The sequence below is a fragment of the Vidua macroura genome, chromosome 8, assembly GCF_024509145.1.
Source record: "Vidua macroura isolate BioBank_ID:100142 chromosome 8, ASM2450914v1, whole genome shotgun sequence".
Classification (NCBI taxonomy): Eukaryota; Metazoa; Chordata; class Aves; order Passeriformes; family Viduidae; genus Vidua; species Vidua macroura.
The window spans coordinates 10,388,659-10,396,232 of NC_071578.1; the positions used below are offsets into that span (position 1 = coordinate 10,388,659).

Here is a 7,574-nt window from a genome sequence, read left to right on the forward strand (position 1 = left end):
TTTGAAGGACACAGGATCCCACCAGGCAATACATTAAGTGCCACTTGATTTGATTAGAAGCACTGACATGCGATAAAACACTCATGTTAGGAATGGTGAGGAAAAAGACCACTTTCTGCTGACCAGACAGCAAAAGTTTCCATTTTGAATGATGTGGTGCTTGAGAAGAACTAAGCAGTCTTTGAAATCCAGCCCTTAACCAGGAGCTGTCTTAGGACATGTTAAAACGAGGGGCACGGATCTTTAAAAACATCTAAGTTTAAGCAAACACACACAAAGAGCATAATGTATATGCAACAGCCCTTTAAAGAGGAAGCAGTATTTCAGTTTCTCCCCGAGTTCTTGGCTCACAGGAAAACATCTGATGTAATAAGGGAACCAACCCAATCTGCCCCCCTGCCACCTCAGGGCAAATTATCCAGGCACCTATAAAAAAAACCTCCTGATGCTTTACAGCTTGAATATTTTATATAGTTAAACTGAGTTGTCTTGAGTTCACATACTTTATGTTATTTGATATGTTTTAACTAGGAAGCTACCTGGATTCATTTCAAGATTTTTTTTTTTTAACTAACCTGTTTTTGAGCACAGACTCTCTCATGCTAGCACTACACAGATGTATTCAATCTCTCTGCATGCTGCAGAAGTATTTAAACAAAGTTTGAAACAGAGTAAAAAAATGGAGGGGGGAACCTGACTGCCAGACCACTTGGTTTGGTTTCTGCTTTTGTGTTGGATTCATTTATTTATTTTGAAACACCATACATTCAATGTATTTCCAAATTCTTCTGCATTTTTTTTCCTGCTCCATACCATACCCATAATTTTGATCAAGTTGATAAGGAACAAAACAAACACCTAAAGAGGGCTTTGCTGGTTACAGACATACTTGGTTTTACACAACATTCTACTAGCCATTATTAAAACATGCATCAAAAGTCCTTTTTTCTTCTTGAGATGCTCAGGATTAAATCTTTGCAATAAAAATATTTATGAAATTTTGACTGAGCGATCTACTTTGGACAGTTTGTCTTAGAAGATGGAGATTTTTGTTCCAAATCATGCACACACAGAGGTATCTGCCAAGCTCTCCAACTGTGTCACTCCAGTCCTTAAGCCATTTAACACAGAACATGCACGTGTCCTTTGAATGCCAAGTCAGCTACGTGTCAAAGACAAACAGCTCTGCACAGCCAACCCATTCCAATCAGCACATCAGTAAGAAATCTCATTTGTATTCAGCATTATGCCCACTGATGGGAATGGGAAAAAAAAATAACACATACCCGCAAATGCTTTTACAACCTCAGTAACTTTAGGAATAAGAAAGTTATACAGACTTTGGCCTGAAAATACACAGTTTGCCCTAGGGGGGAACAGCTTCTATTTAGTGGGTGAATTAAAGACCATGAACATCTTTGCCTTCTGCCCTGATGGCTGGCTCCAAAAACATCTGAGTTACCAGAAGCATTTTGCCTTTGCCTATATGTTTAGACATATTTCGGCACTTAAAGACATTTGCAATTGAAATTGTACAGATTAACTGTGAACACTATGAAGACAATTATCCCTTAACCAGGTGTTTAGTGCAAAGCTTCATCTGCAATCAAGATCTGAAACAGGATGATGGGCTTGTTGTGGGTACTATCACAATTTAAACACAGTAACAAAAATATATATTGAACTAGGTATTCATTTATTTTTGCAGTAATAGTGTATCAGGAGAGCTACATGGGCTAATGTGGCATAGGAATGCCAGGTATTATTTTCATATACAAGTTCTTATACTCTAAATCTCAGCACCTTCAAAGAACTGTAGTGAATACAGCTGAAAACAATCATTCGAGAACACTTGATCTGACTTGCCACAGGGTATACCTTCAAATACAGTTTGTATGTTCCAAAAACAAATTTTAGGTTAGGTTTTGGTGGTTTACAATACACAGCAAATAAGGTATGTTGCCTGGTGTGTAGCAATAATTTAAAAAATATTGAAAGGCAGCTTGCTTAAATTGTGTTTTACTCCTGTTTTAGCATTGACCAGGAGCCTGGAGAAATTGTTACACAATTCATTAACACTCCTAAAAATGGTTGTGTATCTGAGTCAGGAAAAAACAAAGGTACTTATGAGGTCAGTACTTTTGAGTTATTGTATTCAGTTCTAGACAGAGCTGGATGCACTGCCTAGTATTGTTCACTGTTTACGTCCCAAAATTCTATTTTCAGTTTCACCTAATTTTTCATGTTAGGCTGAAGGTTGCCTCCGCTAAGTGTCTGCTAGATCTGAAGCATCTGAGCCAAAACACTTCTCTCTTACTGACAACAGGGCTCCTAAGTGTACTTTCCAATGCCGTAATTTAATTTTTAAATTTAGGATATTTTCTTTGGAAAGCACTATCCAGCTTTCAAACACTTGACTTTGTGGCCTTAGTGATGCTCTTTATAAATACAGAGGTTTTTTTGTATATACATCCATAAAGACTAAAACATCATATGGATTGTTAAGACAGTACTGGGATACTGGATTATATGAAATGACTTACATTAATACCAGCAATCTCTCTGAACCCAGCTGATTTATAATTTACATAGCTCTAGAAACTATTTATTTGAATCACACAGACAACTTCAGTACCAAACTGCTCCCACAGTATTCTGCCAAGACTTCTAGAGCTGTCCAAAAAAAAAAAAACAAAAAAAAAAACCCAAAAGAAAAGCTGGTCTACATTTGTAGGAGGGAAGAGGGGTAATATAATATATATTTACAATTATATTTCTCCTTCCTTGTTTTGACAGTATTGAATAGTTAAGCAAGCTTTACCCATTAAGTAAGCTTTCCTATTTTGCACTCTATTTACCATCAGAACACATGCAGGTGTCCTTCCAGGGTTGACATTTACTGTGCATTTGCAAACAGAATATGCAGGTCCACCTGGCCTCTAACCTAGGCTGCGTTTAGTGTAATAGCAATGGATGATATGCAGAGGGATACTTGTTTTCTACAAGAAAAAAAAAAAGTCAAACAAAACAAAACAAAGAAATTGCCATATAATTTAACACTTGTACATATGCATTAATATTAAAAAAAAAAAAAAAAAAAAAGCTTGAGATCAGTTATTACAGGTATAGATGAAGACAACAAGCAGAGACTTTCAAAGCAGTTCAATGAATTCTCTTTGGCCAACACAGCAGAGTTCAGCTCTTGGCTGAAATGCTGCCAGTAACACCAGGTACTCGTTCAGGGCAGCGCAGCAACAATGGGAACAGCAGTAAACTGCTGTCAACTCCGTGCTGCTCAGAACTGCCACGTACTTCAGCTGGAGAAGTAACTTCAGGAGATTCCAGCCACAAGGGAGAAGGGATTTACCAGCTGTTAGCTGCTGTGGGTCAAGAAAACACAAGGTGAAATGCTACAAAAGCAAGCCCCAGCTCTCACACCAGCCTGTGATTTACGGGTCTTCACCTCAGCTGCTGACTCACATGAAAACTGCCTCCTGCTTTGATGTCACTTGGATTTTAACACGTTACACAATACAAGGCAAGAAAAGAGTTTCTTCCTAGCCAAGACCACAACAGTTTAAGAGATGAGAACAATGAATGAGGCTATTAGAATATTTCCCCAATTAGCACTTTGTAACAGCTGATTGCATCCTTTGTGTCTTATGGTAGGAATTGACATTACTACCATAAGACACAAACTATGTTTAATATGCTCCCAGAGTCCTAAATAAACAGATACCTACATCACATTCACAGACTGCAAAGATCCAGGGGCAATAAAACACCGGGAGCCATCACCCTCCCACTGAGGTCTGATGCTCTCAAGCCTTCTCCCACTATCCAGCTTCTCAATGAATCTGTAGAAAATTTCAAGTTTTCAGTAGTCAGCATTTTCCAGTTTACTCTACAGTTTTGAACTGCCATCCCTCTTCCACCAGCCCAGATTACGAGCATGCCATACCTGAACATACTTTCTTATCTAACCAATTAAAATTTGTTTCTCTTAACTAATAATCTGGATCACAAATTATCTGCACAAAAGCCATGTACTTGCTAGGATATCTTTAAATGAAATCCCTCAAAATCCCATTTGTGATGATGTACAATGACATGTGTTATCTTGAATACAGAAAAGAAACAAAAGTGTTTTCCCACGTGTCAAGTGACTCAGAGTTAGTATAGAAGCAGAGTAGACTCTGTGGGCAAATAGAACTAATATTAACACACAATGAGTAAGTTACTGCTTGTTCCCTAAGGGTCAAGTAGTTTTTATTCATCTTCATCTGCCAGAAAAACACTACACAAAAGACAACTAACCCCCAAGAATCCTACCAGAAGCCACACCACCATCTCTCATATGGCAACAGGCATTTCAAAACATTGCTTGAAGAAAAGCCTGTGATGTAAGGGGAAGCAATGCTATTAAAAAATATAGATTGCATTCTTCTAAGTCAATACCAAAACAATGATGACCAACTTGGTTTTTGAAGCAGCAGCAGTATGAAAATGCAAAAATGATTTACAGGGGAAATAATAGCCAGAGGTTACTATGGCTGCTAAAGTTACAGGACATTTTTTTAAGAAACTAAAATTCATATCCAGTTTAAAAAGCGCTAGCAGAAAGGCAATTTTATGCACCATCTCAAAGTGAAGCAAGTTATTCTCCTAAGTTAAAATTATTTTTTTTTTAAGCATTATCATTCCAGCACCATCCACAGCGGAGCAAGGAGAGCGCTGCAGTTTTAAGTGGCAACGATGATTTTAACAAGGGAAGAACCAGCAGCCTTTTGCTTTCTTTCAGTTCAGTTCTTGATCCGTGAAACATTCCCTTACAAAAGGAAACAAACTAATGCCGGCCTTTCTTAAAACAGTTTTCATTTCTCATCTCTTATGTGTTAATTTCTCACGATTTTCACTCTTACATGCTAATTTCTCATGATTTTCACAGCAAATAGAGTGTTATGCCAGGTCATTTGGCCTCTAACAAGTGGAGCTGAACAAAAGCAGGCAACCCCTGCGTGCAATGTCACCTCTAACATCACATGCAACAGGGACCGTTCCAGCACAGCTACACTGAGCCCAGCTGGGCTCAGCCAGCCCTGTCCAACAGCTCATTTCATAACCAGCAAAGGGTCACCACAAGGGCTGCAGAACACCTTGCTGGCCAAGGCAGTGAAACTGCCCCGTTCCCCCAGATCACTCCAGTCCAACCACCTTGCAAGCACTGCAAAGCCTGGGGTGTCAGAGGCATCACCTGGACCTTCTCTTTGGGTTAGATGATTGTGGGGTACATGACAGCTTGAAAGCACCACCCTAAAATCACCTTTCCCTTATATAATGTCAGCTGCCTCAATCCTCAGGCAAGAGTCAAGGATAATGACTGATTTAACCAAGAGACCATTAAATCCCCAGATATCCTAAAGAATAGCAGCACTCCATCTATTGGTCAGGAATTAAGGATGTGCTTAATCATCATCATCATCGTGCACTAACCTCTATCATTAAACACTCAACGCCTAAGCAGCCCACTCCTTCCTGCCTGGGACTTCACATTCTTCCAGCAAAAATTAAACTCAAGTAATAATATCTTCTGAGAAATAATACAACTAACAGTAAACACAGTTGTCAGTAACATGACAACATCTAAAGTTAAAACTAGCATACTCTATTAGTTACACAATTATCATTTTGTTTCATTGAGAAATATATGCACTTCTTACTCAAATCAGCATTGAGGAGCTTGTCTAATAACAGCCAAAGAGCTCATGCTGTTCCCTGGGTGGACGCTTTCTTTCCCTGCAAGTACTGGATGCCACCAAGGAGGTTCATACAATTTGTTCACACACGGTTTCCAGCCAGCAGTGACCGGGTGTGCAGTCCTCAGAGCTCCCTGGTGCAAGGCAAACCCTGGCAGGGAGGCAAAAGGGAGACTTTCACAGCAGAACTGCTGTCAAATCAGACACGTGCAGAACCTGCCCTGTCTTGCACCACTCCCCCCAAAAGCCACCACCATCCCTTCCCAGCAGATCACACACAGCCATACTTCTGCCACACCTGTGCTTCACTCCAGCCATCAGCAACCGGACCAGAAGGTAAGCGAGACAGCCTGAAGCTGCCCCAGGCACACCAAAGCGCTCTTTGAAAGGCTGAGGTTACATTTGTCAGCTTCATTCCTTTGGTACCAAAGCTCATTTAAGCAGCAACTTCTCCCACACAATTCAGCAATTCCATACATTCATGCTTTTATAACCCTTGGCCATTCATTTTTTGGCCCAGATATTCATTGCCATTGATTTTATCTATTTGTTTTTTTAAACTTAACTCCTCCACATAGTGGAACTACGCAGATGAGGCACATGCCTACACATTTTCTCTCCACTAGGTATCACATCACTACCCTCCAGACACGAGTCCAGGACATGTGAATGAAAAGCAGCAGATTCAGGCTCAACCTGCCGGTAACATGATGCTGAGACAGAAAGAGAGGTAACCCACCTCCACGACCGCGTTGTTGCTTTTGAGGCATGCTCTACCCTCCTTACAGAGCCACTCCAAGGCTTCCCTGCCAAAATCCCATCGTTCAGCCATGCAGACACTGCCTGCCCTGAAGTCTGCAGTGAACACTGACTGATAACTCCGCTCTGAATTCCTAAATAAGCTTTTTAATGCGAGATGAAAACTGACCAACACCGAGGAACAAACTCCCAAAAGGCCCATCGTAAATCCTAATTTCTGGAGCCCAAAGTTCAGGGCAGCAATCTTGAACTTCCTCCTCCCTAAGACAAGCACAGAATGGAGATAATTCCAAACTGCGAACAGAGCAGGGGGCTGGGTGCCACAGCGAGCCCGCAGCAGCAGCAGCGGCGCTGGGCTGATGCTGGTCACGCCGGTGGGTCCGCGCTGCCGTGACCGGAATGCCTGAGCCTGCACCGGGAAGCGCAATCCCGGGCTCTCCGCACCGCGATCCACGGCGAAGGTGGAGCTGCGCGCCACTATAAAACCCCCAAATAATGCAGATTTTAAGAAGTTTTCCGAGACGCGTAGGGAGTCCGGAGCCTTGCGGCGGAGCAAGGACAGTCCGTAGTTACAGCAAGCACTCCCAAGGTTTTATTTGATTAGCGGAGTTTCGGAGCGAAGGCGCATTATTTAAAGCCCCGTCCTCCTCCTCAGCCCAGCGGCGAGGCAGAACGACAGCACTGCAGCATCTCCCCCGGCGGAGAGCTGGCGTAGACCCGCGGGCAAGTTCCCCCTCGGCCCCGCGGTGCCCCCGCACGGCCCCATCCCGCCGCCGGCCGCGGCCCCGCGCTCCCCCCGCAGCCCCGGGGCGGCCGCGGCAACGCGCGGAGCGCTCGGGGCCTCGGGCCGGCGCCGCCCCCCCTTCCCCGACCGCGGCTCCGGGGCGGCCACGGCCCCGCGTTCGGCGGGAAGGGAGATCCCCGCTCCCCCGCCGTCCCCCTGCCGGTGCCCGCAGCCCGGGCAGCGTTACCTCAGCGGGCCCGCGCCTTTGTGCTGCAGTCCATCCCCGCGCCCGGCGGCGGGAGCGCCAGCACCACCGCGGGAGCGGGCGGGGAAAG

The 7,574-nt window shown here is 43.4% G+C and overlaps 1 protein-coding gene across 2 annotated transcripts in view; it reads right to left on the reverse strand.

The window, feature by feature from the left end:
- The window catches only part of ADD3 (adducin 3), a 91,852-nt gene extending 84,278 nt beyond the window's left edge, over window positions 1-7,574 (reverse strand). The window contains exon 1 of one of the 2 annotated variants that reach the window (XM_053983481.1): window positions 7,487-7,574. The gene's annotated coding sequence lies outside the window, so the exon portion shown is untranslated. The remainder of the gene's footprint in view (window positions 1-7,486) is intronic. The other variant, XM_053983484.1, reaches the window with a different exon arrangement.